Source organism: Odontesthes bonariensis, chromosome 17, assembly GCF_027942865.1.
Source record: "Odontesthes bonariensis isolate fOdoBon6 chromosome 17, fOdoBon6.hap1, whole genome shotgun sequence".
In the NCBI taxonomy this organism is placed as follows: domain Eukaryota; kingdom Metazoa; phylum Chordata; class Actinopteri; order Atheriniformes; family Atherinopsidae; genus Odontesthes; species Odontesthes bonariensis.
The window spans coordinates 29,707,955-29,728,904 of NC_134522.1; the positions used below are offsets into that span (position 1 = coordinate 29,707,955).

At 47.3% G+C, this 20,950-nt stretch overlaps 1 long non-coding RNA gene across 1 annotated transcript; it reads left to right on the forward strand.

The window, feature by feature from the left end:
• Positions 1 to 10,263: 10,263 nt before the first annotated feature.
• On the forward strand, positions 10,264 to 20,131 carry LOC142366469 (uncharacterized). Its single transcript, XR_012766827.1, has 4 exons — positions 10,264 to 10,333; positions 19,245 to 19,419; positions 19,563 to 19,736; positions 19,902 to 20,131. It is a non-coding gene; the product is annotated as an uncharacterized LOC142366469 (long non-coding RNA).
• The last annotated feature ends 819 nt before the right edge of the window (positions 20,132 to 20,950 follow it).

The following is a 20,950-nucleotide window of genomic DNA, read 5'->3' on the forward strand; positions in this document are numbered from 1 at the left end:
CTGTGGATGGTTCTCAGATCTCTTCAGGCACCTTCAAGGCAACCTGTCCAGAACATTGAGACATGCTGTGGGCCTACAGGCCCAACCTGTATCACTTAGCCGTTGGAGTTCCCTTGGTGCACCATCAAACATCTCATGCACTTCCAGCCATTTGTTATGTACATAAGACCCAGAGATGAAAACATTCAGTCCTTCCAATAATGAGAAGAAGTTTCCTGCATCTGCCACACTTTTCACAGTGTCTGCTATAACCAAGTTCAAGCTATAGTGAACATAGAAGGCATGTTTGGCTACTTCTTTTGTTTTTGCTTGAACACCTGCATGTGCCATCGTAGCCTACAAGGTTTTTCTTGTACTCCAGGAAGCATATCATCCTGTTACTTAAAGCAGCAGCATCCAGGTGCTCTGCCACTTCAAACTCCAGAAAGCTCTCATGAACCACACCGTTGTAAAAATATCTCAGAACATTTGCTCTTTTTTCTGAACATCTTTTCTGACTCAGTCTGATGATGTCATCATGTTACTGTGATCATGTGATGAAAGTTATCTTTGATCTTTTTCAGTTTTTTTAGGCTGTTGCTGCATCAGTGTTAAATAAGAATAAATGTTTCTGTAAATGTTCAAATGTACTCATTATTTTTGCACTTTGTTGCTGTTGTTTTGCCAATAAATGATTGCACTTCTAATTCTCTGTGTTGTGTATTTATTTCCATGTTCCTCCGCATGGAACAGGGAACGTTCCCTCCCTGAGAGGAAAGTCGTGTCAGTTATCATGTTTTTCTATCATTCTATGAGCTGTGAGGCCAAACAGCAAAACACTGCAGCTAGTTTTTCTCAGGGTTGAAGGTTGTTTTTGTCACTTTTCTGCCACAAGAGGAAAACAGCACAGCTTCATCCACAGGAACCTCCCTCAGGAAACTGTTGGTGGCCACAGAAGTGCTTTAAATTAAAGGCCAAACTGAAGCTAAAGGAATGATGACAACATTGATAATCTAATGACTTGGATCCAAAGGGAAAGTTCCCATGAGCCTTTGCAGTCAGCATGAAGCAGCCCATGGTCCGAGCCTCCTCTGCTGCTGCTGAAGTTCATTTCAGCCCAAAGTGAAACATGACGGTGATGTTTCAGGAGCTGCTGACACACACTGAGCAGCTTTAGCTCAGAACACCTGGAACACACACACGTCATGGTGTCATCACGTGGTTTCCTGGCTCCGCCCCTCTGATGGTGCCCCTCAGCCTGCCTGATGGCATTCAGGGGCAGCGGGTCAGTGAGACTCCCTCTGGTGGCAGAAAACACAATTACACAAACCAACCTTTCCCACCGTCTTCACTGCCTTTCGGAGCTCTTGAAGTCGGGAGAAAAAGTTCATTTGGTCCCAGATTTTTTATTCTGTTTCCTCTGAAATTGTTCCCAGAGCCCCGTCACACATAACAAAGAAACATCTTGAGAGCGCAGGAATAAAGTGTCGATGGAAGAAACTTCAGAGGTGGAACATCTCCTGCCCACCGGCTGCACTGTGAGGACGCGCTGTATCTTTAAAGGTTCCCACCTTTGTGCTTCAGCCTGACCTGGAGGAGCTGAAAACACCTGGAAACACTGATCCCAGTATTAAACAGAGCTGGGCCTGAACTGCAGCACAGGTTCAGCATATCCAGGTTATCTGCTGGTTATCTGCAGGTTATCTGCAGGTTATCTGCTGGTTATCTACAGGTTACCTGCTGGTTATCTGCAGGTTATCTGCAGGTTACCTGCTGGTTATCTGCTGGTTTTCTGCAGGTTATCTGCTGGTTATCTGCAGGTTATCTGCAGGTTATCTCCAGGTTATCTGCTGGTTATCTGCAGGTTATCTCCAGGTTATCTCCAGGTTATCTGCTGGTTATCTGCTGGTTATCTGCAGGTTATCTCCAGGTGATCTGCTGGTTATCTGCAGGTTATCTCCAGGTTATCTGCTGGTTATCTCCAGGTTATCTGCTGGTTATCTGCAGGTTATCTCCAGGTTATCTGCTTGTTATCTCCAGGTTATCTGCTGGTTATCTGCAGGTTATCTGCAGGTTATCTGCAGGTTATCTGCAGGTTATCTGAAGGTTATCTGCTGGTTATCTGCAGGTTATCTGCAGGTTATCTGCAGGTTATCTGCTGGTTATCTGCAGGTTACCTGCTGGTTACCTGCTGGTTATCTGCAGGTTACCTGCTGGTTATCTGCAGGTTATCTGCAGGTTACCTGCTGGTTATCAGCTGGTTATCTGCTGGTTACCTGCTGGTTATCTGCAGGTTACCTGCTGGTTACCTGCTGGTTATCTGCTGGTTATATGCTGGTTATCTGCAGGTTATCTGCAGGTTATCTGTCAGGACAGACCACCTCACTTCTGGACAAACAGTCATCAGATCCAACAGGACCAGAGGTACAGCTGCTCTTTATTCCCAACTCTGGACAGAAGCAGGTCAGCTGTTCACCCTGCTTCCAGCCTCTATGCTCAGATAACCCAACCTGACTCCAGCTCAGCATTCAGAGTTTGGGTCCTGTGCAGTGTGCTGGCAGCACTTATTGATCTCATATCTAAGTATATGTGTCTCCATGATCTCTGTGTGTATCAGCTGCTAAAACTCTGAATGGGTTATCTCTATGCTTTGGAACATTTGTACTCTTTCATCCAGCTGAAGCCCTTTTCACTGGGGAACTGAGGCCGTTCTATAACCTTCCAAAGTGCTTTTAGGCCTTTAACACGCTGCACCTCTGCCTCTGCAGCAGCACAGAGTAAAGCTGCAGCTGCTTCAGTTCTGTTACAAACAGCTGCTTTGCTGGGGCAGTTCTTCTCTTCAGGAGGTAGAAACACACACTCCCAGCAGACTCTGGGAGCTTCTGTGCTGCTCTTCCTTCTGCTTCTTAAACTGGAGCAGCTGACTGCCTTCACTGACTTTGAAGAAGTGTCTCACCAATCCTTTCTCCTGGAGTTGTGTTTCCTGCATCAGGAACTGTGTGTGTTTGTTTTCAGAGTCTCCAGCAGAGCCAGATGTCCTCTACTCTTCACTGAGGTAGTCCACCAGTCCAACCACTGATGTCCAGCTGCTGGGACCAGTTTGAGGCCAGCAGCCTCTCACTGAACCAGTTTACATTCACTTTTTAAACATTTTGAGTTCTTTGATATTTTCATAAACAACAAATGTGCCAATCTGGCCTCATGAATGTATTTCTGTCTGACAGAATTAAAGACAAATGAATGTCTTCAGTGTCTTTCCTGTTATTTATGTTCATGATTCCCTCGAGAGCAGCTGAGATCTGAACCTGGAGAAGTTTTAATTCCATAGATTTGTTTTAGTTGAAATATCAAGAAATGAAATATTTTCTCATGTAAATCAGGAGCCGTATAAACCAGAAATGTTCCATGAAGTTTGTGTTTTAACTCCATCTGTTTTAATACAGAATAGATGTTTATTAATAATAATAATAAATATTTTGGACACTCAAAGATGCTTAACACCTGCAAAAAAATATATTAAAAAAAAGGTTTCTAGCTACCTTTGATGGAGCAAGAGATTCAGTTTGGATGCAGATGCTGCGGTGATGTAAATACTGGTGTTAGCAGCAGTTTAGTGTCACTTAAGACAACTTTTAACAGCAGAAGGAGAATTTTCTGTCTTTGCAACAAAAATCTGAGAAAATGTCAGAGAAAATACAGAAAAAGCAGAATGCTGTGGATTTAAAGATGGTAACATTTCGCTGTGCTTCCTTTCACTTCCCGTTGGACGCTGAAGACGACGCACTCAGCTTTTCACCAGACAACATGGCCTCGGTGGTGTGGTGGTCAGCAGCAGTGAAGACCAGATGAAGCCTCATGAAGCTTTGAGTTGTTCACAAATGAGCTTCATGGCGCTTCAGTTGCTCAACTGCGCCATCAAGTGGGCAATAAATGTAAAGCAGCTGGTGCCGTCCACCATTATAATAATAATTAAAATAATTTTATTTATAATATTTAATATATATGTTATTCATTCCTTGTTTGTACAAGGACTGTACAAACAAGATATTAGATAAAACGCAGGAATTAAAACATCTTACCATATTAAAAATATGACCTCTGTCCTTTCAGGCTGCTGCTCCACATTTACAGTAGCCGATAATGTAAAACAACCTACTGGCTGAAGTATTTGCATTAAGTTCATCATCTCCCTCAGGCTTCCCTAATGTTATCGGTGCACTACACTGTACACATGTACGCATCCAAGGCAAGGCAATTTGTAGAGCACAATTCGTACACATCATTGACTCCTATCCTCCGTGCATACAGATGATCTGTGATGGAGGTCATTTCATTTCCAACATTGAGGCTAAATGGCCGGGATCAGTTCATGATTCTAGGATCTTCCGAGCATCCTCACTGGCACAGAGGTTTGCACAAGGCGCAAGAATATTACTTACCCGAAGGAGTGTACTTTTGAAGTAAGGTGTAGCATAGGCAGAATTTTGGTGATGTAATGAGAGGTCAGGTGTAGAGTTCATCTTAAGGAATTTAAAGTGCTCGTCATACTTTATTATAAATAGCCATATAAGGCACATATTGCATCAAATTGCCAAGTCTTAACACATGTATATCCATCCAACATTTCTCTTCTTCTGCAGGAGAGTTCAATGGTGTCCTGCTTGGGGACAGAGGCTATGCATGCTGGCCGTACCTCCTCACGCCATATCCTGATCCAGGAACAAGGGCATGCACATGCACATGCACATGCTAAAACAAGGACACGGATAGAAATGACCTTTGGCCAAATTAAATACAGGTTCATTGCTTAAACTTCTCAGGCACCATGGCTGACTTCTGACAGAGCAATCTTAAATTAATAGTATACTTCATATTTTATACATTTTGTCTTGTGGACAACTTTTCAGGCTCAAGTCTTTTCTTCGTTGAGTCCCTGCAGGTTCTAGTGTCTGAAAGGACTCAGTTTCTCCTGACACAGTGAGGGACCTATACAGGGACACATATTTCCTTTGATCCTTATTGTTGTGACCTTTGAGTTAGAACTTCTTTTCATAATTTAGCATTGACACAGTAGCAGTTTAAGTCAGAGCAAGTGTAAGAAGGCTAAATGGACAGAGATGATTTATAACTTTCCACATGTTTAGGTCATGGCACCCCACTGTGAATATAAATGTAAAAAACACATTTCTAACACGTTGCATGAACCGTACAATAATGACAAGTTTGAGTTCAAGTTGTGTTGAATTGTTTAATTATTATTACATGTTTCTCAAGCTGTGGAGAGAAACAAGAATTAAATACAGTTCACAACACGAAATTCTCCTTTATCTGAATTTATACTAACATCCATCTCCAGTTTCATAATCTCTAACTTGATCTTTTTTATTTTCAGTTTCTTGTATCTAGTTTGGCGCTCTATTTATTGGACAAACACATTTCTTCAAAGGCTACTTACCACTCTGAAATATTTTCCTGTACTTTACCTTCACCTGCTGCCAGGTATGCTTTTGGCTGTTAAGATAGCTCCTGTTGAGATGTAACAGTGAAAAATAATATGTGGGTCACACACACAGGATAATATAGTCACAAAGTATGATGATGCGTGTCGATTATTGGGTTATTAATAAAGTGAGCAGGGCCAGTATATTTATGCTGTACATCTCATACAGAGACAATTCAGCATGCCTTATGTAAACAAATTATAACACAAAGAGGAGAGTATAAATACATGAGGACAGTAAAATGAATGTCAATGGTATGAAACTTTCATAACTTACGCATTTGGTCTGTCAGCAGTTGTTAGTCATGCCGTTTCTTCGCTTTATTGATCACAGCTGTAATACCATTTCTGGTGATGACACTTTTAAAATCCTCAAACAGCTCCATAAGCATTATTCGTTCAGCTGACGAAAAAATAACAGCTCTTGTCTCGCTCTCCTTTGCACACAGATCTCCGTTTTTCCACCATCCACTCGTCAGGGCTTCTTACGTTGCTCGTGCACTCGCACTAAACTAGGCTATGTAAGCCTCGCTTGGATTAGCTTCAACGAGATGCAGCTGGAATGGCTTCGGGGAACGACTTGAGGCTTAATTGGGAGATGGCGCTAGTTCAAGCGACGCTTACCGGCTATAGCCTGGCTGACTTTAGCTACTTTCTAAGAATACCCCCCTGCAGGGGAAATTGTTTGTGTACAGCAGCCCTAGTGATGCCTCACCTTAATGAGACTGGCGTAGTCAAAGTTTTGACCTGTGTAACATCCCCTGGTTACACATGCACCAGGTTTTCATAAGTTAGACACTTGTTGATACTTAACGGTTTGTGGAATTTCAAATAGCGTTAATTTTTTTTTTTTTGTAGCATACAAAAGTAAAGACAGATTGCCCCCAAAAATGTCAGGTGGCACAACAACAGAAAATTGTCTTTGGTGTGGCTCCGGTCTTTCTCACAGACATTAGACGGTGCCCAGGTACCTAAAAACTTCCACGTGCTCCACTGTCTGCCCTTGGATGGAGTGGCTGGAACAGAGAGTGAGTGTGTATGTGTGTGTGTGTATATATATATATATATGTTTATTATTTTTTTTTTTTTTTTGTCATTCACCAATGTATGCAAAAGTAATCATATAAAACCAGTTAGTATATATTTTGCAAAATTAATCGTATAAAACCAGTTAGTCTACTTAATTTTGAAATGAAAATGTTTTTTGTTTTTTTTACTACAATATTTCAATATTGACTATGCGCATTCAGCTCTTGGTTGGTCTTGTGCTTGACTCCCAACATAGATTAGTGTAATCCTAAAGTTTTAAAACAATGGTGTTTATAAGACTTTCAGTCCAGTCTGCTTGACAGCGCGTGTGTAGTGGTAATGAAGAATCATTCACGGCAGAGAACAGGTAGGCTAATGGTAGACAATAGCACCAAACGGCGTCATACTAATCTTATATTGTTATTGTTTCGTGTCAACCGTGAGATTACTTCTGCACAACGGTGTGCTCATGCGCGACTCACATCGGGTAGCAGTGGTACCGCAAAGCATTCGTGATGTTCGAAAAGCACATCTGAGCATGTAAATACTCGCCCGGATATCCGGAGTACTCACATCCGGTAAGCACTCGCGTTGGGTTACTACAAGGGCATCTGAGTTGTAAAACTCCTTCTTTCTGTTCCTAGGAGCATATATCAGGGCGTCTGAGTTGTAAAACTCCTTCTTCCTGTTCCTGGGAGCATATATCAGGGCGTCTGAGGTGTAAAACTCCTTCTTCCTGTTCCTGGGAGCATATATCAGGGCGTCTGAGTTGTAAAACTCCTTCTTCCTGTTCCTGGGAGCATATATCAGGGCATCTGAGGTGTAAAACTCCTTCTTCCGGTTCCTGGGAGCATATATCAGGGCGTCTGAGGTGTAAAACTCCTTCTTCCTGTTCCTGGGAGCATATATCAGGGCCTGAGGTGTAAAACTCCTTCTTCCTGTTCCTGGGAGCATATATCAGGGCGTCTGAGGTGTAAAACTCCTTCTTCCTGTTCCTGGGAGCATCTATCAGGGCGCCTGAGGTGTAAAACTCCTTCTTCCTGTTCCTGGGAGTATATATCAGGGCGTCTGAGGTATAAAACTCCTTCTTCCTGTTCCTAGGACCATATATCAGGGCGTCTGAGGTGTAAAACTCCTTCTTCCTGTTCCTGGGAGCATATATCAGGGCCTGAGGTGTAAAACTCCTTCTTCCTGTTCCTAGGAGCATATATCAGGGCGTCTGAGGTGTAAAACACCTTCTTCCTGTTCCTGGGAGCATATATCAGGGCGTCTGAGGTGTAAAACACCTTCTTCCTGTTCCTGGGAGCATATATCAGGGCGTCTGAGGTGTAAAACACCTTCTTCCTGTTCCTGGGAGCATATATCAGGGCGTCTGAGGTGTAAAACTCCTTCTTCCTGTTCCTAGGAGCATATATCAGGGCGTCTGAGGTGTAAAACTCCTTCTTCCTGTTCCTGGGAGCATATATCAGGGCGCCTGAGGTGTAAAACTCCTTCTTCCTGTTCCTGGGAGCATATATCAGGGCGTCTGAGGTGTAAAACTCCTTCTTCCTGTTCCTGGGCGCATATATCAGGGCGTCTGAGGTGTAAAACTCCTTCTTCCTGTTCCTGGGAGCATATATCAGGGTGTCTGAGGTGTAAAACTCCTTCTTCCTGTTCCTGGGAGCATATATCAGGGCGTCTGAGGTGTAAAACTCTTCTTCATGTTCCTGGGAGCATATATCAGGGCATCTGAGGTGTAAAACTTCTTCTTCCTTTTCCTAGGAGCATATATCAGGGCGTCTGAGGTGTAAAACTTCTTCTTCCTTTTCCTGGGAGCATATATCAGGGCGTCTGAGGTGTAAAACTTATTTTTCCTTTTCCTGGGAGCATGTATCAGGGCGTCTGAAGTCACCAACCGACACGCCTTCCGATGAGGAAGCAGAGTTGGGGAGCTCGGACGTGGGGCCTCCCATTTCTGGGGCTGGGGTTGCCTCGGTGGTCAAAAAACTCCTCGGTGGCAAGGCCCCGGGGATGGATGAGGTCCATCCTGAATTCCTCAAGGCTCTGGATGTTGTGGGGCTGTCTTGGTTGACACGCCTCTGCAGCATCGCGTGGACCTCGGGGGCAGTGCCTCTGGACTGGCAGATCGGGGTGGTGGTCCCCCTCTTTAAAAAGGGGACCGGAGGGTGTGTTCCAACTATAGGGGGATCACACTCCTCAGCCTCCCTGGTAAGGTCTATTCGGGGGTACTGGAGAGGAGGATCCGCCAGATAGTCGAATCTCGGATTCAGGAGGTGCAGTGTGGTTTTCGTCCTGGCCGTGGAACAGTGGACCAGCTCTATACCCTCGGCAGGATCCTGGAGGGTGCATGGGAGTTCTCCCAACCGGTCTACATGTGTTTTGTGGACTTGGAGAAGGCGTTCGACCGTGTCCCTCGGGGACTCTTGTGGGGGGTGCTCCGGGAGTATGGAGTGCCGTACTCCTTGATATGGGCTGTTCGTTCTCTGTATGACCGGTGTCAGATTTTGGTCCGCATTGATGGCAGTAAGTCGGACATGTTTCCTGTGACGGTTGGACTCCGTCAGGGTTGCCCTTTGTCCCGATTCTGTTCATAATTTTTATGGACAGACTTTCTAGGCGCAGCCAGGGCGTTGAGGGGGTCCGGTTTGGCGACCTCAGAATCGGGTCTCTGCTTTTTGCGGACGATGTGGTTCTGTTGGCGTCGTCGGGCCGTGACCTTCAGCTCTCACTGGAGCGGTTCGCAGCCGAGTGTGAAGCGGCTGGGATGAGAATCAGCACCTCCAAATCTGAGACCATGGTCTTCGGCCGGAAAAGGGTGGAATGCTCTCTTCGGGTCGGGAATGAGATCCTTCCCCAAGTGGAGTAGTTCAAGTATCTCGGGGTCTTGTTCACGAGTGAGGGACGAATGGAGCAGGAGATTGACAGGCGGATCGGTGCGGCGTCTGCAGTGATGCGGGCTCTGCACCGGCCCGTCGTGGTGAAGAAGGAGCTGAGCCAGAAGGCCAAGCTCTCGATTAACCGGTCAATCTATGTTCCTACCCTCACTTATGGTCACGAGCTGTGGGTAGTGACCGAAAGAACGAGATCGCGAATACAAGCGGCCGAAATGAATTTCCTCTGCAGGGTGTCTGGGCTCTCCCTTAGAGAGAGGGTGAGAAGCTCGGGCATCCGGGAGGGGCTCGGAGTAGAACCGCTGCTCCTCCGCATCCAGAAGGGTCAGATGAGGTGGCTCGGGCATCTGGTTAGGATGCCTCCTGGAGCATCTGGTTAGGATGCCTCCTGGGGCATCTGGTTAGGATGCCTCCTGGGGCATCTGGTTAGGATGCCTCCTGGACGCCTCCCTGGTGAGGTGTTCCGGGCCCGTCGCACTGGGAGGAGGCCCCAGGGAAGACCCAGGACACGTTGGAGAGACTATGTGTCTCGGCTGGCCTGGGAACGCCTCGGGGTCCCCCCAGAAGAACTGGAGGAAGTGGCCGGGGACAGGGACGTTGGCTTCTCTGCTTAAGCTGCCGCCCCCGCGACCCGATCCCTGGACAAGCGGCAGATAATGGATGGGTGGATGGATGGATGGAAAGGCACATATAGCTGATTAAAGTCAGTTTCAGCCTGCATCCTGTTGGCTTCAGCTCACGTGTTTTATTCTTTATTCAGATTGGAGCTCTGCAGGTTGTCAGAGATCAGCTGTGCTTCTCTGGTCTCTGCTCTGAAGTCCAACCCCTCCCGTCTGACACAACTGAACCTGAGCGGAAACATCTTCAGTGACTCTGCAGCGAAGGAGCTGAGCAGCTTTCTGCAGAGTCCACACTGTGGACTGAAGACTCTGAGGTCAGACACCATGTTTTAGTTGTGTGTTCAGATTAATATGATGTGAAAGTTGTGCTGGTCTTCATGGTAAAGTCTGTGTTCTTCTTCTGGGCTTTAGTTGATGAAATGATGATCTATTAAATAATAAGAAAACAGTGAATCTGTCAGACAGAAACAAATCTAGAATCACTGGCTGATGCTTCAAGAGCTCCAGAGTTGGTGAATATTTCTGTCTGAAACAACAACAACAGTTTGGAGCAGCAAAACTCCAAAAGCCCGTTAATCAGCTGATACTAACAAACTCCCCTCCAACACTGTTGGAAATGAACAATCTTTGACTTGGTTAGAAAACAGCTTTCATCACAGCAGCAGTTATCTTCAGTCAGATTCATTCATAATGACAAAATGCAGCCAAAAACCTTCTCCCACTAATAACTAAAAGGAAATCACTTTCAGTTGAGCTTTATTTCATGAATTCTATCAATAATTACCTCTGTTACACAATGTCAAGTCCAACTGAAAGTGATGCTGACATTTAGTGACTGTGAGGAAAATACAAAGAAGAGTTTATCAGAAGAAGAATAACATGATTGGACGATGGATGGAAGTAAAGCTGTGAGCTAACTTGTTGCTAGGTAACGGCAGATGGAAGGAGGCTGTGAGTGTGTGTGAGCAGCTTTCCATCAGGTGAGAAATGTGTGAAAACATGGAGCAGAGTCAGTGTTTGATAGCTGTGCAGCCAAAGAGAAGCTGAACAGGTGAAGTGCTGCGACCCTGTGCAGGTGAACCCAACACAGACACAAAGGATGATCACTGAGCTGCCGTGAAGGAGGGAGGCAGGGACTGCTTCATCACTGCAGATACATGCTGTTCTGTTCCCCTGCTGGCTGTATGGGAGCTGTTCCCACCTGTTTTATTCAGTAACAGCTCAGAGAGCTGAGAGCAGCATGTGAGTGAATGCAGGCTGAGAAACAGCAGATAAGAAACATGAAGCTTCATCGGTTTCTGTGAGGAACAAACAACCAGATTCAAAGTCCAACAGAGTGCAGCAGAAGTTTATTTCACTTTGAATGCAAGTTTCATTCTTCTTTCATAGGTTTTATTAACACTTTAGTCCCATTTGTCCATATTTGAGATGTTTTCTGTTTTCAGATTCAAACTTTCTGTCAGATTCTGAACTTTTTTCCACCTTCTGACCCGTTTTGTCACTTTCAAACTTTTGCTGCTGACCTGCTTTGAGAGCCAGGATGTCAGCTGACAGGGTGTTAAATCCTGACTGCCAGAATAACAGAGGAGGCTGAAGGGACCCCCATCATGCTGCCTTCAGGGACTGTGGGAACTGCAATCCTTTCTTAGACACCTCCTGCACACTATATTTCCATGAGTGCTGGTGAAAATAACCTGCAGCACTGACACACTTTGTTAATGTCAGCTGTTTCTGTCAGCACTCAGCACAAAGCACAGTTGCTCATTGTCCATGATGGACAGCAGCTTGTTCAGAGTCCTTTTCTCTGCATCTGATGTTAAGGACTCCAGCTCTACAGCAGCCACAGAGCCAGCTTTCCTCAGCAGCCTGTCCGGTCTGCTGACATCTCTCCTCTTAAAGTTGCCTCCCAGCACACCACTGCATAGAAGAGAAGGCCAGCCACTAAAATATGAAGAATAACAGAAAAGAGAAGATTTGATATCAAATCAAAGTTAGCTTCAAACTAAAATCATCTGTATGACTTTGAATGAAACGTCTTTTTAAAAAATAAGACTTGACTTTCAGTTTCAACTGATGGAAAAACTCATATTTTGGCCCAGTTAAACTCCATGGAGAAACAGCTTTGGTAGCGAGCATCTATACTGATCTGCTCATTAGTCCAGTGTTTGGATTTCTTGAAGATGAGTCTCTCAGTGGAGCTGCTGCCTGCTGTGTTTCTGTCTGCTTCTAAATCATGTGACTCTGATGGAAGCTGTGATGTTTAAAGAATGAATGGAAACACTGAACTTAACACTCTGACTCCTCCTTGACTTCAGCTTTGTAGCTTCCTGCTGGAGATGGGGGAGGTCTCCCAAACTCCACTGATTCTGATAGTTAGTCAAAGCGTCCATCAGCATCCATTAATCAGCCAAACTGTCAGTCCACCTCTGGATGGTTCCACCACTTTTCTAAGGCTCTGTAATGTTTGGACTGACTGAAATATTCAAACACAACAAGTCACAGTAACAACTTCTGCTGCTGTCGACTCTTTAAAGAAGTTTGATTCCATGATTCCATTAAACATCACTGCACCATGTTTTTGTGCCTTTAACCTTCAATAAAACAGTGAACTTGATCTCCATTTCTATCAGTTTGTTCCCATTTGCTCCAAAGTTCCTCCTGATATGTTTGTTTTCTTTGAAACATTTGGCTTCACAACAAGAGTTTGTATGGATGGAGCTGGCAGAGTTTAAGAGCTGAAGTCACTCCGTCTTTATTGAAGCAGCAGCATGTTGTCATTAATATTAATGAGAGCTCCTTTTCACCTGTTCTGTTGGACTGTTTTAACCTGCATGTCAGGACCAGACAGAGGAGGACCACAAATGCGTCACGTTAAACAGTTTATTTAGGGGAAAGGGAGTTGGGGCCGACTCGGGTATCGAACCCGGTTCGCTGGCTTGGCAGGCTGGTGTGCTAACCACTGTGCTACAGTCCAGGTGCCTGTGTGTGTCCCCCAGTGGTTGAGTGGCGTCTCGTGTAGGTGGTGGTAGGTCTGAGCTCACTCACCACGGGGCTGGGAGTCCTGGGGGGGGGGAACACACACACACAACAGGAAAGATGACCAAAGTGGCAGTACAGTCAAGGGTAATCCAGAAATCGTGGTAGGTAGGCGGAAGGCAGGTCAACATTACCGGGGCAGGAGATCAGAGAGGATTTCAGGCAGAAGGCAAGTCGGGTTATCAAGGACTGGAGATCAGGCAGCGTTTCAGAGCAGGTCCGGGTTTGTCAACAGGAGTCAGAGTTTTTTTGCCAGGGAACAGGAATCAGGAGCGTGTTCGCAGACGTCTGACAGAGTGGAACTGAAAACCAGAGCAGGACCCAGGGGAGAGACAATGACAGAACCCCCCCCAAGGGACGGCCCCAGAAGTCCCCAAGAGACACCACCAAGCAGGGAGGGCGGAGGGGGGATCCGGAGGAGGGTCAGAATTCCTCAGATCGAACAGTCTCCATCGCTCCGTCCTCAGAGGGGACCGGTGAATCCACATCGCCAAGGGGCCTTACTCCCCCATCAGCAGGGAGCACGTCAGAACACAGGCCAGGTTCTGGGTCAGGGTCAGGTGTCGAGCGGGCAGCCCGTTGGGACCCCCTAGGGCGGCCACGCCGGATAAAGGGCTGGTCAGGATGCAAAAAAATGAAAATCAGCAATGAGTGTCCGATCCAAAATTTGTCTGGCAGGCACCTAGGACCTCTCCTGTGGACCGTACCCTTCCCAGTCGATGAGGTACTGGATACCTCTGCCTCTTCGCCTGGACCGGAGCAGTCGTCGGACGGAGTAGACCAGACCCCCATCAACGAGACGTGGTGGAGGAGGAGGAGGGGGTGCGGCCGGAACCAGTGGGCTCTCGTGAGACAGCTTTATCTTGGAGACATGAAAAGTGGGGTGCACTCTCATGGACCTGGGTAGTTGGAGCCGGACAGCAGTTGGGCTGATGATCTTGAGGATGGGGAATGGACCAAGGAACCGAGGGGCCAGCTTCCTTGACTCAACTCTGAGTGGCAGGTCCTTGGTTGAAAGCCACACCTTCTGGCCCACTCGGTAGGTCGGTGCCGGAATCCTCCGACGGTTGGCCCCGTGAGAGTAGCTGATGACAGATTTGAGAAGTGTGGCACGAGCTCGAGAACAGGCACAGCGGCATTGTCGGGCATAGGCGAGGGCTGATGGACAGGTGACCTCCCCCTCCTGGCTGGCGAAGAGAGGTGGTTGGTAGCCATACACACATTGAAAGGGGGATATGCCAGTGGCTGAGCAGGAGAGAGAATTGTGGGCGTACTCAACCCATATCAGTTGCTTCGCCCAGGCCCGGGGGTTGCCAGATGCCATGCATCGGAGCGCCTTCTCCAGCTCCTGATTCGCCTGCTCTGACTGGCCATTGGACTGGGGGTGGAATCTCGAGGTGAGGCTGACCATAGCTCCTAGAAGGTGGCAGAATTCCTTCCAGAAGGTGGACGTGAATTGCGGGCCCCGGTCCGAGACAACATCTTTGGGCAGCCCGTGTATACGAAACACATGATCCAAGACAACCTGGGCGGTTTCCTTGGCGGATGGCAGCTTTGGGAGAGGGAGGAAGTGTACCATCATACTGAAATGGTCTACTACTGTGAGGACGACAGTCATTCCGTCAGATGGGGGTAAACCTGTGACAAAATCCAAAGAGATGTGGGACCAGGGTCGCATGGGCACGGGCAGAGGCTGGAGTACACCGGCGGGGGGCTGGTTGGATGACTTGTTCTGGCTACAGGTGGGGCAAGCACGGACAAAGTCCCTCACATCCTTCCTCAGAGATGGCCACCTGAACCGCTGGGTGAGAAGGTGACAGGTGCGAGTGGACCCAGGATGGCAAGCGAGATTGGAGCTGTGACCCCGCTGTATGACTTGAGACCTCAGGTTTTCAGGGACGAAGAGGCGGTCATCAGGGCACGTACTGGGGCCAGGCTGGTCACGAAGAGCCTCCCGTACTTGTTCCTCAACGTCCCAAGTCAGAGCGGCAATGAGACAGGGACCGGGCAGGATGGGCGCTGGGTTGTTTGTGTGAGTGTTGTCTTTCTGGAACTGACGGGAAAGGGCATCAGGCTTAGTGTTCCGTGTTCCGGGGCGGTATGACAGGGTAAAGTTGAACCTGGTAAAGAACAGAGCCCAGCGTGCCTGTCTGGAGTTCAGTCGTCTAGCGGTTCGTATGTATTCAAGATTTTTGTGGTCAGTCCAGACAATAAATGGAACAGTTGAACCCTCCAGCCAGTGGTGCCACTCTTCCAGGGCAAGCTTGAAAGCCAAAAGCTCACGGTTGCCTATGTCGTAGTTGCATTCCGATGGTGATAGTCTGCGAGAATAGAACGCACAGGGGTGGAGTTTGCCATCTTCAGCTGCTCGTTGCGAGAGAACTGCTCCGACTCCCACATCATAGGCATCCACCTCCACAACGAATTGCCGGTCTGGATCGGGCATCTGGAGAATGGGGGCAGAGGTGAACCGGGATTTGAGGACACCGAAGGCTTTATTGGCTGCTGAGGTACAGGCGAATGCTTGTTTGGGACTGGTCAGAACGATGAGAGGAGAGGCTACTGTGCTGTAGTTGAGGATGAATTTGCGGTAGAAGTTGGAAAACCCAAGGAATTGCTGGAGCTTTTTCCTGCTCTCTGATACGGGCCATGAAGTCACTGCTGAGACTTTAGCTGGGTCCATTTGGATGCTCCCTTCTGCCACAATGTATCCCAGGAAAGCCATGGATCGAGCATGAAACTCACACTTCTCTGCCTTGACATACAGGGAGTTCTCCAGGAGACGACTGAGGACCAGTTGGACGTGGCGGGTATGTTCGGTCAGGGTTCGGGAGAAGATCAAAATATCGTCCAGGTACACAAAGACAAACTTGTTCAGCATGTCCCGCAAGACGTCATTTACTAGAGCCTGGAACACTGCTGGGGCGTTGGTGAGGCATGACCAGGTACTCATAGTGACCTGTTGGGGTGTTGAACGCTGTCTTCCATTCATCTCCCTCACTCACCCGCACCAGATGGTAAGCATTCCTGAGATCCAATTTTGTGAAAATTGTGGCTCCCTGGAGCAACTCAAAAGTGGAGGTGAGCAGAGGAAGAGGGTAACGATTCTTAACCGTGATGTCATTAAGGCCCCGGTAGTCGATGCAGGGGCGGAGGGTCCCATCTTTTTTCCCCACGAAGAAGAACCCTGCACCGGCAGGAGAAGAGGACGGGCGGATGATCCCAGCTGCTAGGGAGTTACTGATGTACTCTTCCATGTCTCTTCTTTCAGGGGCAGACAGAGAGTACAGGCCACCCTTGGGTGGAGCAGTTCCAGGGAGGAGGTCTATGGCGCAGTCATAGGGGCGATGCGGGGGCAGTGACGTGGCCTTGGCCTTGTTGAATACCTGCCGAAGTCTGTGGTAGCATTTGGGGACATTGGAGAGGTCAGGGACTGAATCGGTGGGCACCGAACTGGGGGGCAATGTGGCAGAACGCAAACAGGTCTGGTGGCAGTCCTCTCCCCACTCTTTGATTGTCCCGGTCATCCAGTCGAGGTGAGGGTTATGGCGGCGGAGCCACGGGTAGCCCAGGAGAAGAGGTTGGTTTGGGGAGTGGAGCAGGTTAAAGCAGAGAGTCTCCTGGTGGTTACCCAACAGGATCATTGAGATGGGGGCGGTGATGCTGGTGACTGTACCAAGGAGATGGCCATCTAGAGCACGGACTGGGAAAGGAGAGGGCAGATGATGGGTCTCCAGACCCAACTAATGGGCCAGTTCAGGGTCCATAATGTTGGCTTCGGCACCAGAGTCCACCAGGGCAGCCAAAGTGTGGGTGGTCCGGGAGAAGAGGAGACGGACTTGAAAAAGAGGCTTACAGCCGGTGGAGGAATGGGTATTCATCGAGCTCAGCCGGAGCAGAGCAGAAGAATCACTCCGAGTGCGGACAGAGGGCTGGATGGAGCGTCCCTTCTCCCGTCGGCGGGTCTGGATCCGGCGGTCGATCCGAACAGCAAGACTGATGGCCTCATCGAGTGTCGAGGGTTGATCGGCGAGATGAGTTTGTCCTTCACGTAGTCTGCCAGGCTGTGAAAGAAGGCATCCACCTGTGCGGCCTCATTCCAGGAGCTGCACCTTGCCAGGGTGCGGAAATCAATGGAATAGTCCGACACTGTCCGGTTCCCCTGGTGAATGGTCATCAGAGCCCTGGATGCCTCCGAAGTTGATGAGCCCAGGTCGAACACCTTCAACATCTCCTCAGAAAAGGTATCGAAAGAAGCGCAGGCTGGTGTCTGCCGGTCAAACTCAGCGGGTCCCCACAGCCGAGCCTGGCCTGTCAGGTGTGTAATGGTGTACCCACTCTAGCCCTCTCTGTGGCAAAGGTTCTGGGTTGTAGTGAAAACTGGAGCCGGCAGCTGGTCAAGAACGCCCTCACTTGGCCAGGGTCACCGTCTAAGCATTCGGGGTTTCCAATCTTCAGCTCTGGGGCACCGGAACTGGAGCCTTGGGGTCTGGGATGCTGAAGAGCCACTGGAGCAGAGGTAGTGCAGATGGAGCAGGGACAGACGGATAAGTCAGGTGGGTAAGCGTTTGCAATACCTGGGCTAGCTGTACTTGCTGCTGCTGGATCTGCTGTCGCTGCTGGTGACCAAGCTGAATCAGCGATGAAATGTCTCCAGATATTCGTTGCATCTTTCCCTCTGCATGTTCCAGTCGGTGCATGGCAGTTGGTGGCTCAGGATCGGAGGTTTCCATGCTGGATGTGTCGTGCATTGGGTCCATGCTGGTCAGACCGTACTGTCAGGACCAGACAGAGGAGGACCACAAATGCGTCACGTTAAACAGTTTATTTAGGGGAAAGGGAGTTGGGGCCGACTCGGGTATCGAACCCGGTTCGCTGGCTTGGCAGGCTGGTGTGCTAACCACTGTGCTACGGTCCAGGTGCCCGTGTGTGTGTCCCCCAGTGTTTGAGTGGCGTCTCGTGTAGGTGGTGGTAGGTCTGAGCTCACTCACCACGGGGCTGGGAGTCCTGGGGGGGGGGACACACACACACAACAGGAAAGATGACCAAAGCGGCAGTACAGTCAAGGGTAATCCAGAAATCGTGGTAGGTAGGCGGAAGGCAGGTCAACACAGTGAACTGGGGGTGCGGCAGCACCCCCTGGTGGCGGAGCTTCGAAACTGACATGAAAATAAAGCTACGGCTATTTATTTATTTATTTATTTCAAACTGTTGTTTTCCGCTCTGCTGATATTATATATTGTGTTCATGAAGTGGGATGGCAATATCTTAGCTCTTAAAATAATAAATAAATATTTAAATAAATAAAATTTGTTGTGTGGCCAATCAGATTTTCTTTTGTCCTGACGTGATTGAGATTCCTCGAAACAAAACCCGCGAGCCCGCTGAGTATAACGTTTCAATAAGAGTAGCAAACATGTCGCAGAAGAGAATTTCAACTTTTTTTCAAAGCCTCCCCAATCCCAAACTTTTGAAGATCAGTAATCCACAGCCCAACGCATCGGACGAAGAATACCAAGCACTGGAGCGTCAGGACAAGGTAGCTGCCGCTGATACTGATGTGATCCCTGTTAGCACTGCTGCCAGCCCTTCGCAGGATACTGAGGAGAGTATAGCACCGCCGAGTGCTTTGTGTTTAATTGCTATTTTCAGTGCCGTAGGTAGTGCTGGCAAGAGCGAGTTCATGAGTTGCTACCATTGATTCTGATTGCTACAGAAATGATTGTGTTGTGTGTACCAACTCTTTGGTGGATTCTGAAGGAGTGAGTCAGATGGGATTTGCCATGCCCTAAAATTGATTAGAATGCAGGAAATTGAGTCTAAAAAAAAAAACATTTTCAGGGGGAGGGCCCCCAGACCCCCCGTTAAAAGGTTCGCCACCCACCAACAGCACCCCCTGCCGAAAATGTGTTCCCGTGCCTCTGGGTCAACATTACCGGGGCAGGAGATCAGAGAGGATTTCAGGCAGAAGGCAGGTCGGGTTATCAAGGACTGGAGATCAGGCAGGGTTTCAGAGCAGGTCCGGGTTTGTCAACAGGAGTCAGAGTTCTTTTGCCAGGGAACAGGAATCAGGAGCATGTACGCAGACGGTCTGACAGAGTGGAACTGAAAACCAGAGCAGGAGCCAGGGGAGAGACCATGACACTGCATCCTGTTGGCTTCAGCTCACATGTTTTATTCCTTATTCAGATTGTGGAACTGCAGTTTGTCAGAGATCAGCTGTGCTTCTCTGGTCTCTGCTCTGAAGTCCAACCCCTCCCATCTGACAGAACTGGACCTGAGCTGGAACAGAAACATCAGTGACTCTCTAGTGAAGGAACTGTGCAGCTTTCTGCAGAGTCCACACTGTGGACTGAAGACTGAGGTCAGACACAATGTTTTAGTTGTTTGTTCAGATTAATATGATGTGAAAGTTGTGCTGGTCTTCATGGTAAAGTCTGTTTTCTTCTTCCGTTGTTTAGTTGATGAAATGATGATTTATTAAATAATGTTTTATTCTTTATTCAGATTGAGGTGCTGCAGTTTGTCAGAGATCAGCTGTGCTTCTCTGGTCTCTGCTCTGAAGTCCAACCCCTCCCATCTGACAGAACTGGACCTGAGGTTAAACTACCTGAAGGAATCAGATGTGAAGGAACTGTCTGATTTTGTGAAGAGTCCACACAACAAACTGCAGACTCTGAGGTCAGTAGAGGGTTGGAGGTCCATGCAGCTCTCAGCAGTATTTTATTAGACTTTATTTATTATATTTATTATATTATATTTATTAAAGCTGATGGCAGCTGACAGCTGAGGAAGAGACGCTCTGAAACACTCGTTTATCTCCTCTCTTCTTTCTTCTCTCTACAGGTGGGAGTGATGGTGATGAACAGGACGATGTGAGCTGAGAGGATGAAGCAGCAGCAGCTTGTGTGCAGAGAGACTCTGACTGGATGATGATGTATATCATGTTGATGTGTTTATATTCTGTGTTTTTCTTCCTTTGGAATAATAAAGTTAAAGTTGTTAGAAAGGATCAGTAATGAAATGATCCATAAATCCAGCTGCCATCACTACCTGCAGTTCCACCTGAATTTAAAGAAAAGTGTAAAATCTGTCACCTGTATTATTCTCTTTGCTTCCAACTTGACCTGGTTACATCTCACTTTGTTTGATTCTGATGGATTTGATAAAAATCCATGTGGCTGTTGTCATGGAAAAAATATTCCCTTGCTTTCTAATACCTCTGATGAGAAATGAAATATCGAGATCTCTGTCGTTTTTGCCGGCCGGCCACGTGTTTATTTTCTTCTGCAGAAGGGTCAGTCAACACCAGTCAGCGTTCATGGTGGAGAAAAGACTCAGGACAAAGGAAATACGATGCAATTATACAGGAGGAAGGGTTTGATTCTTTCAGGTGTGTATTCTTCAACCGTCTCCTTGCCACACACCCCCCGGGGACGGTCTCACACTTTGGGGAGATGCAGAATCTGGTAACAATGGTCATTCAAATGATTCTTGTCTCTGTGTTAATCAACAGACGCATGGTCTGCAGACATTGGGTTTACAACAAGGTGTCATTTAAAAGACAAGTGGTTAGCAGACATCAAATTTACCATAACATTCCCCTCTTTTGATTAAATTAATCACTGATAGAAAACAACCTTAAGAAAAATAAAAAAGAATAAAATGAAATAATGTAAAAACTAAAGGAAAACAATATTGAAATAGAATTTTAAAAACATAAAAATTAGAAATAATCAACCACTTTCTTTCAATTGAGTAGACTAATCACTAACAGAAAACAAAACAACCTTAAAGAAAAATAAAAAAGAATAAAAAAATGAAAGGGAACAAAATTAAAAATAGTCATAACTTAAGTATCTGATTATCACTAATTCACACAGATTGAAAAATAT